This window comes from Grammomys surdaster, unplaced genomic scaffold, assembly GCF_004785775.1.
Source record: "Grammomys surdaster isolate TR1022 unplaced genomic scaffold, NIH_TR_1.0 126198, whole genome shotgun sequence".
Classification (NCBI taxonomy): Eukaryota; Metazoa; Chordata; class Mammalia; order Rodentia; family Muridae; genus Grammomys; species Grammomys surdaster.
This window is the reverse complement of record NW_021621003.1, coordinates 6,411,480-6,419,344: the sequence shown is the minus strand read 5'-3', so window position 1 is coordinate 6,419,344 and position 7,865 is coordinate 6,411,480.

Below are 7,865 nucleotides of genomic sequence, written 5' to 3'. Positions count from 1 at the left end.
GTTTGCTACTATTGGCAGTGTGGTTAGGAAAGAACATTGTATTTGTCTAACTGGCCAGAATATCTTTCTCTATAGACTTGATGGAAATATAAGATGAAGTTGAAGTGTGGTATGATTTAGGTTGAAGACTTGAGGAAGAGCTAAAGAGTTGATTGGTCATATCTGTCACTGAGTTACTGCTAACCAGGAAAAACTTTGTTTTACAAGATTTTGTCAAACACACACATAGGGTTTCTCTGTGTAGCACTGGTTGTCCTGGAACTCACTCTGTAGACCAGGCTGGCCTTGAACTCAGAAATTCAACTGCTGCCTCCTGAGTCCTGGGGTAAAAGGCATGTACCACCATTGCCCTGTTCATTAACTCTTCTTCAACAAGTATTAAGCATCTGTATCTTTCTAATTATATTCTAATAAAGTACTGCGGAGGTTATACTTGTACAACCTAATTAGTGAAGTTCTGGGAGGGAAAAGTCCTGTATGTTGCCTATATTTTAAAAAGACATTCTTGTAGGAAGTAATTAAAATTATTTTATAAAATTTTATAAATATTCAAAAGATTTATAAATTATTAAATATAAAATTTATAACTTTATAGATTATTAAATATACATATATTATAAATATATATAAAACATTTTATTATTTTTATATTTTTAGAAAGGGCCTCTCTATTATATAGCATTGGCTGCCCTGGAACTTTCTATGCAGACCAGACTGATCTCAAACTCCTAGAGATCTACCTGCCTCTTTCTCTTGAGTGCTAAGATTAAAGGTGTACACCACCAGTCCTGGAAATTTTTGGTTTTGTTTTGTTTTTTTCGAGACAGGGTTTCTCTGTGTAGCCCTGGCTTTCCTGGAACTCACTCTGTAAACCAGGCTAGCCTTGAACTCTCAAACTCAGAAATCTGCCTGCCTCTGCCTCCCAAGTGCTGGGATTAAAGGTGTGTGCCACCACCGCCTGGCCTACAGTTATCTTTTTGCTTCTACCTCCTAAGTGCTGAGATTACAGGCATGTGCCACCATGCCCAGCTTGGAATTTTTTTCTTATAGATGTGTATGTGTATGTGTGTGTATGAGATATAACCATAGCTATTATTTGTGGAACTACTTTTTTTTTTTTACTGAACTCTTAAGTGTTTTGTACATATGAATATTTTGTTGAATATACATATATATTATATATTTGTGTGTGGGGGAGGTGGATGAAGAAATCTCACATAGCCTAGGCTGAGCTTGAACTTGCTATGTAGTGAGGATGACCTTGAACTCCTAATTTTCCTCTGTCTCAGGTGCTAGTATTCCAAGGCCCATGCTACCTCACCTAGTGTAGACCCTACATTTTTTTTGCCATACAGGGTTTTTCTGTGTAGTCCTGGCTGTCCTAGAACACACTCTGTAGACTATGCTGGCTTCAAACTCAATTAGCTTGCCTATGCCTTCCAAGTACTGGAATCAAAGGCCGTGAATCACTGCTGTCAAGCTGAACCTGCGCTTTAAAAAAAGATCTTTACTATTACATTTCATTCATGTATTGCATGTGTGTATGTATGTCTGGGTATGCATTTGTCTTGGCGCCCTAGTGGAGGTCAGAGGGCAACTTGTGGGAATCTTGTGGATTCTGGGATAGAGCTCAGGTTGTCAGGCTTGGTGGCAAGAATTTTAATTCACTGAGCTTTCTTGCTTGGTGTTTTGGCTAGACTACCTGGTTGGCTGGCTATTGGATTCCTGGGATCTGTCTGTCTCTGCTACTTGATACTGGGATTTCAGGCATATGAGGTCATGCCTGGCTTTTTTATGTAGGTGCTGGGCGTCCAAACTCAGATCCTTAGGTTTGCAGAGCAAACACTATTACCTACTGAGCTGTAAACCTAGCCCCAGTACCTGTACTTTAACTACTCCCCTCTTTGCACTTAACTTTCTTTCATTGAGATTGGGAAATTATCTGTGGACTGTGAATCTTTATAGAAAAGAGCTAAGTAGCCTACCAATACCTCTGCCTATAACAAAGTGAATCATATTTTCTTGTCTGTTTATTTTCTTTTTAGCTGGCTTCGGACAAATTGCTTGAAAGTGACAGGTTCTTACAAAAACATAATTTTCTGTATTTTAACACTGTATAATTCTTCCTTTTGTACTAATTTTGTATTAATTTGGTGCCAAAATTCAGCCTTCAGGATATTGTTCAGTAGGGTAACTGTTCTCTCAGGAGTTTTAGATAACCAGCCTATAAATCAACAATAGTTGACTTTTTAGAAATAGTTGTAGATGCTTATCTGTATTTTTAAGCTCGAGTTAGGAGGAAATAAATATTTGATACTGTTTATAAGTTTTTATTTTAAAAGTCACCTGTATCTTAGATATGGATTTTAGTGACTTATTTAAAGAGAATCAGAATTTAATAAGATTCTGGAATTGCTTATTATAGTTACATTTTCTATTTCAACTAAATATTTAGTGATTTTTATTTCATACATATTATTTCCATCTCTATAGAATAAAAATTCCATGTATTGCAATCTGTGTTCTGAAATACCTAACATGAAGGAGCATGGGATGGAGTGGTGGTAGGGGTCTCTGTGACCACCATGGCCTGCAGAATAATGATTTGTGAGAGGCAAAAAGTTTGGCTGAGTACAACTAAGTAGCCAGTATTGGTTCAAACTTTGGGAGTCTGACCCCAAGTAAGTTATTTTAGGCATATTTAAGCATAGCACAATTTGGAGAAAATTTTCCTGGTGATAATTAACTCAGTTCCATATGCTCAAAGAAGTTTAAGGCATGACTGCATCAGAACTCTTTGTAAAGTTCATGAGATATCTTCCATAAAGATGGGTTCTATAGATTGACTGCATGTGACACCTTCCATAGAGATGGGTTCTATAGATTGACTGCATGTGACACCTTCCATAAAGATGGGTTCTATAGATTGACTGCATGTGACACCTTCCATAGAGATGGGTTCTATAGATTGAGAAGCTCATGATAGATAAGTGTCTTGGGGAAGATATGGTGTGGTCTCATCCACACTGCACAAAAGGGATCAGGCTATTAACCACCTCAGCTTTCAGCCTTCATAGCAGATAACAGGTTATGCATCCCTTCCTTTGAAGGAACAACCTTGTGTGCTTAGTGTTTCTGTTCCCCTAGTGTTTGTTTATCTGTGAGCACAAGAGCCTCTGTGCCTCCTGCACGGTAGAGTATGGTTGTTGTGATCTAAGTCCCAGATATCTTGAGAGAATAAAGGAGGATGAAGTACATTAGGAGACAAGATAGGACTAGCCATTGTGTCTCCTTTCTTTCATCCTCTCTTTGTATACGAGTATGCACACAGACTATAGACCACCTATGTATACTATATAACATGCAGTACATACATGTTAGCTGTTATTTTCCTTTATGCCATTTGCAACTATCCTAATCCTTGGCTTATCTTCATCTTCTTGTCCATTCTCTTCTCTTAGAAAGAGCAGAAGTTCTTAATTATGAAGTGCAAGTCTATAATATTTGTTTTCAATCAATATTTTTTTCTTGCCTTATTTGCACAGGCTGTTTTCTTCAGAATAATGTGGAGTAGGAATGATTCAATTAGACATCATTGCCTTGCTTGAGACTTAGGAAAATAGGAGTGATCCTTATTAAAGAAAAATCTATTTGTGGGGGCAAGTGAGATTGCTTAGCTGGTTAATGTACATACCACCAAGCCTGACAAGCCAAGGTCAATCCCTCAACCCCATACGGAGAGGGCTGACTCACACACTGTGGCCTCTACATTTATACCCCCATAGATATATAATCATAGTAAACACCAGTAAACGAATAAATGTAGTGGAGTTGGGTGTGGTAGCGCATGCTTCTAATCCCAGCTCTCCTAGAGCACAGAAAAATCAGCACCTTAAGGCTAGCTTTAGCTATGAGACAGGTCTCATGCAAGACAAAACAAATCTATTCTAGAACTAGATGTGATGCCACAAGCTGTCCTGAGGGTGTAGAGTCAAGGAAGATGAGGAGTTTAGAGTCATTGGCATTGATTAGAGTAGGGTTCTAGGATCTGAGGGAGATGGCTTAGTGGATTTAGGGCATGTCATGGGAACACAAAGACCTGAGTTTGGATCTCTCACAGCCATGTAAAAATCCGGGCACAGCAGCAAACACCTGCAGCTCCACTGCTAAGGAGGGTGACTGAGACTGGATGGCCAGGTAGTCTAGGTGAATTGGTGATCGCCAGGTTTAGTTGAGAGATTCTGTCCCAGAAAACAAAGTGGAGAGTGATTAAAGAAGCCATGAAGTGTCAACCTGTGGCCTCTACATGCACATGTATATATGTGCACATATAACACATATGAACATGTACACACATATACTAAGGTATTTCTGCTTTAATCACTGATAGGTTAGTATAGTTCACTTTGTAGATCTTTAAAAAGGATTTATTATTTTAAGTTATGTATATTTGTGTGGGGGTATTTTTTTTTTAAATATGTTTGTATGTGGATGTGAGTCTTGGTGCCTGCAGAGGCCAGAGACATTGGATTATCTGGGAGCTGTAGTTATAGGTAGTTGTGAGCCATCTGATTGATATGGGTGCTGGGAATCAAATTCAGGTCCTATGCAAGTAACCTCTAAGCTGTATATGTCCTTTGTAGACCTTTTTTTTTTTTTTTTTTTTTTTCTTCTTCCGAGACAGGGTTTCTCTGTGTAGCCCTGGCTGTCCTGGAACTCACTCTGTAGACCAGGCTGGCTGCGAACTCAGAAATCCGCCTGCCTCTGCCTCCTAAGTGCTGGGATTAAAGGCATGTGCCATCACACCTAGATTAAGTATATCTTTATTGCTTGTAATAGACTTAATTATTTGATTCACTTCTTATTCATTGAATTAATTATTCAAAAAAGAAAGAAAGAAAGAAAGAAAAAGGCCGGGCAGTGGTTTAATCCCAGCACTTAGGAGGCAGAGGCAGGCGGATTTCTGAGTTCGAGGCCAGCCTAGTCTACAGAGTGAGTTCCAGGACAGCCAGGGCTATACAGAGAAACCCTGTCTCGAAAAACCAAAACAAAAAACAAAAAAAAAAAAAAAAAAAAAAAAGGGCGTGCACCACCACCGCCCGGCTCTTTTTTTCTTAAATATAAAGTTTACAGAGAAGTTATAAGAAATAGTAAGATCAAATCTCATATACTTTTTTTTTGGTTTTGTTTTTGTGGTTTGTTTTGCTTTGTTTTTTTTTTTTTTTTTTTTTTTTGTTTTTAGATAGAATCTCATGTAGTCCAGTCTGGGCTAAAATTTTGTGTGTAGTTAAGGATGACTTTTCTGAGCTTTCTGCCTCTGCCTCTCAAGTGCTGGGATTATAGGCACATTATTTAGGCAGTGCTAGGGAATGAGCTCAGGGTCTTATGAATGGTGGGCAGATTCTGCCCACTGACGTATTTCCCCAGCCTGCCATTCTCCTGCTCTTCAGTGAGAGGCATCTGTTGTTAACAGTTTTCTGTATTTGTTTCATTTATGTATTGTATTTGTATGTGTTTGTGTATACATATATACATATTCTTTTCTTTTGGAGCCCTTTGAGAATGAGTGGCAGACATAATGTTCTTTTATACTGAAGTAATTCAGTATTGCCTAAAATTTTTTATCTTTAAAAACATTATTAGAGCCACATAGGTAGAAATACCATTTATATTCTCATGTATCTTCAATAGATGATGATAGAGAAAGATTATGTGAGTTAGGACTAGACCTAGAAGCGAACATTTCATTTGGAGTGGAATGTTTTTGCCATTAGTGTTTGCCTGAACCATTTTGACTGCCTCTCTTGTCTTTGTTGTTTTTTGGCTGTCACTTTAGTTTCTGACATACCTAACTAGTGTGAGAACTTACTGCTTTCCTCACATAATGCTGCCATTCAGAGCCTGTGAATCCTTTCTGCCACGGTCTGTTCCCTTTGCTCTCTGTGCTTGGGCATGTGTCATGGGGCAGGCAGGGTTTCAGTGAGTGCCTCATGTGGATACTGAGAACCCCACCCACCTGCCAAGTCCCTTCTGCTGTGAGCCAAGTGGAGGCTTGGCACTTGTCATTCCTTTGCAGCAGTTGAGCTGAAGGAATGCTGCACGGCTTGTTGGAAGTTGCTGAGTGGCCTTGAATATAGTGTTCAGGAGGGATATGTAGAGAAGTAAGGGTCTTACAGTCTTTGTTGGAGATCTGGGTTCCTCCTGATTCTCCATTAATCGACAGACAATAGATGTTGATAGTTTTTATGACTATCACTGTGATGAGGCTTTGGGAATAATATAATAAGATACATAATTAAGTGACAAATATTATAGCCACCCACTTCCAGCTCTGCCACATACCAGTTAGACAAGTTGATGTCTTTAAGTCTTACTTTATTCTTCTGTAAAGCTGAACTCATAGTATCTACCTGATAGGCTATTGTGAAGATTAAATAAAGAATGTTAGTATAGTGTCATCATATGCTTGATACTAGATAGTATTTTATTTTATATAGTCATATGATCCATGACTGATACTATATAAAACAAAAGGAGAGTAATAAAAACATAGTAAATAGAATGACCAAGTAAATAGAATGACCATACAACATATAACCAAATACTTTAATTGTGACATGTAGATTATGAAGATTATAAATAGCCCAGGAATGTAGAGAAGAGGAGGAATAGTCTTATGCAACTAATTAATATTCCTGTGCCTCTGCTTCTCCACTGGACACACTGAGGACAGAATCAGATGTTAGCTAGATAATGATTAAAACCTCAAAGAATTTTCGTTTTTTGTTTGATTGAAACAGGGTTTTGATGTAGGAGCTATTAAAAGGAGGCTTGAGATATTTGAAATTTAGCACTTTGGCTAGGTGTGGTCACACATACCTATAATGTGAGCACTTTGACAAGAAGGAAGATTGCTGGAGGTTTGAGATCATTCTGGTCTGTGTTGTAAGTTCCAGGCCAGCCAGGGCTATATATCAAGACCCCGTCTCAATAGAAATGTGGGTCATTGAGATGACTCAGAGGGTAAAGGCATTTGCTGCCCAACCTAATGACCTGGGTTTGATACTGGAAACTGACGTGGGAGGAGAGAACTGACTCCTGAAAGTTGTGCTGGATGTGGTTGACACACACCTTAAATCCTAGTGTTCTGAGTTTGAAGCCAGCCAGGTCACATAGAGAGTTCCAGGCCAGCATGGTGAGACCCTGTCTCTCAGATGCTTCCTTCCAGGAATGCTGCTTGATTTGATAATACTCACTGTTGCCTCACAGACGTTTTGGTTAGTTGAAGCCAAAGGTTGGCCAATGGATGACCTCTCATTCTGGGCCCCTGTAGATAATTTCAAGGTTTAAGTGATTTATAACTCAAATTATTTCTCTGATCCTCTGGCAAAATATTGCTTAAACAAATTAGTCAAACAAGGCAAAGATAAGGCAGAAAGGCTTGTCTTTTGGACTGGATGTTGAGGACATAGGGTCTAGTGACCATGAGCAATTCTCTGGGATGGAGCCTCATTCTCCTAGAATGGAGTCTAGACTGCTGATGTGCCCCCCTCCCCCACCTGTAACCAGGGTTTCATAACCATGCATGGAAGGCACCTTTAGAAAAATGCTTTAATAACAACACCCAGAAGACAGACTTCCTTGCTTGGTATTTGCTATCTTAGAGATTTTTGTTGTTGTTTTTGTTCTTTAGCTTCGTTCTTGAAAGTTTGTGTTTGGTTTTTATTTTAGTCCAGTTCAGCTTTCATCTTCAAAATTTAAGAGAAGTTTTCCATGAAAGTGAAGCTGCCTACATTTCTTTTTTCCTTTCGTTTGGTATTTCCCTTTTTTGTTTCTGGTTCCCTCCCAACCTCCCTCCCTCCTTC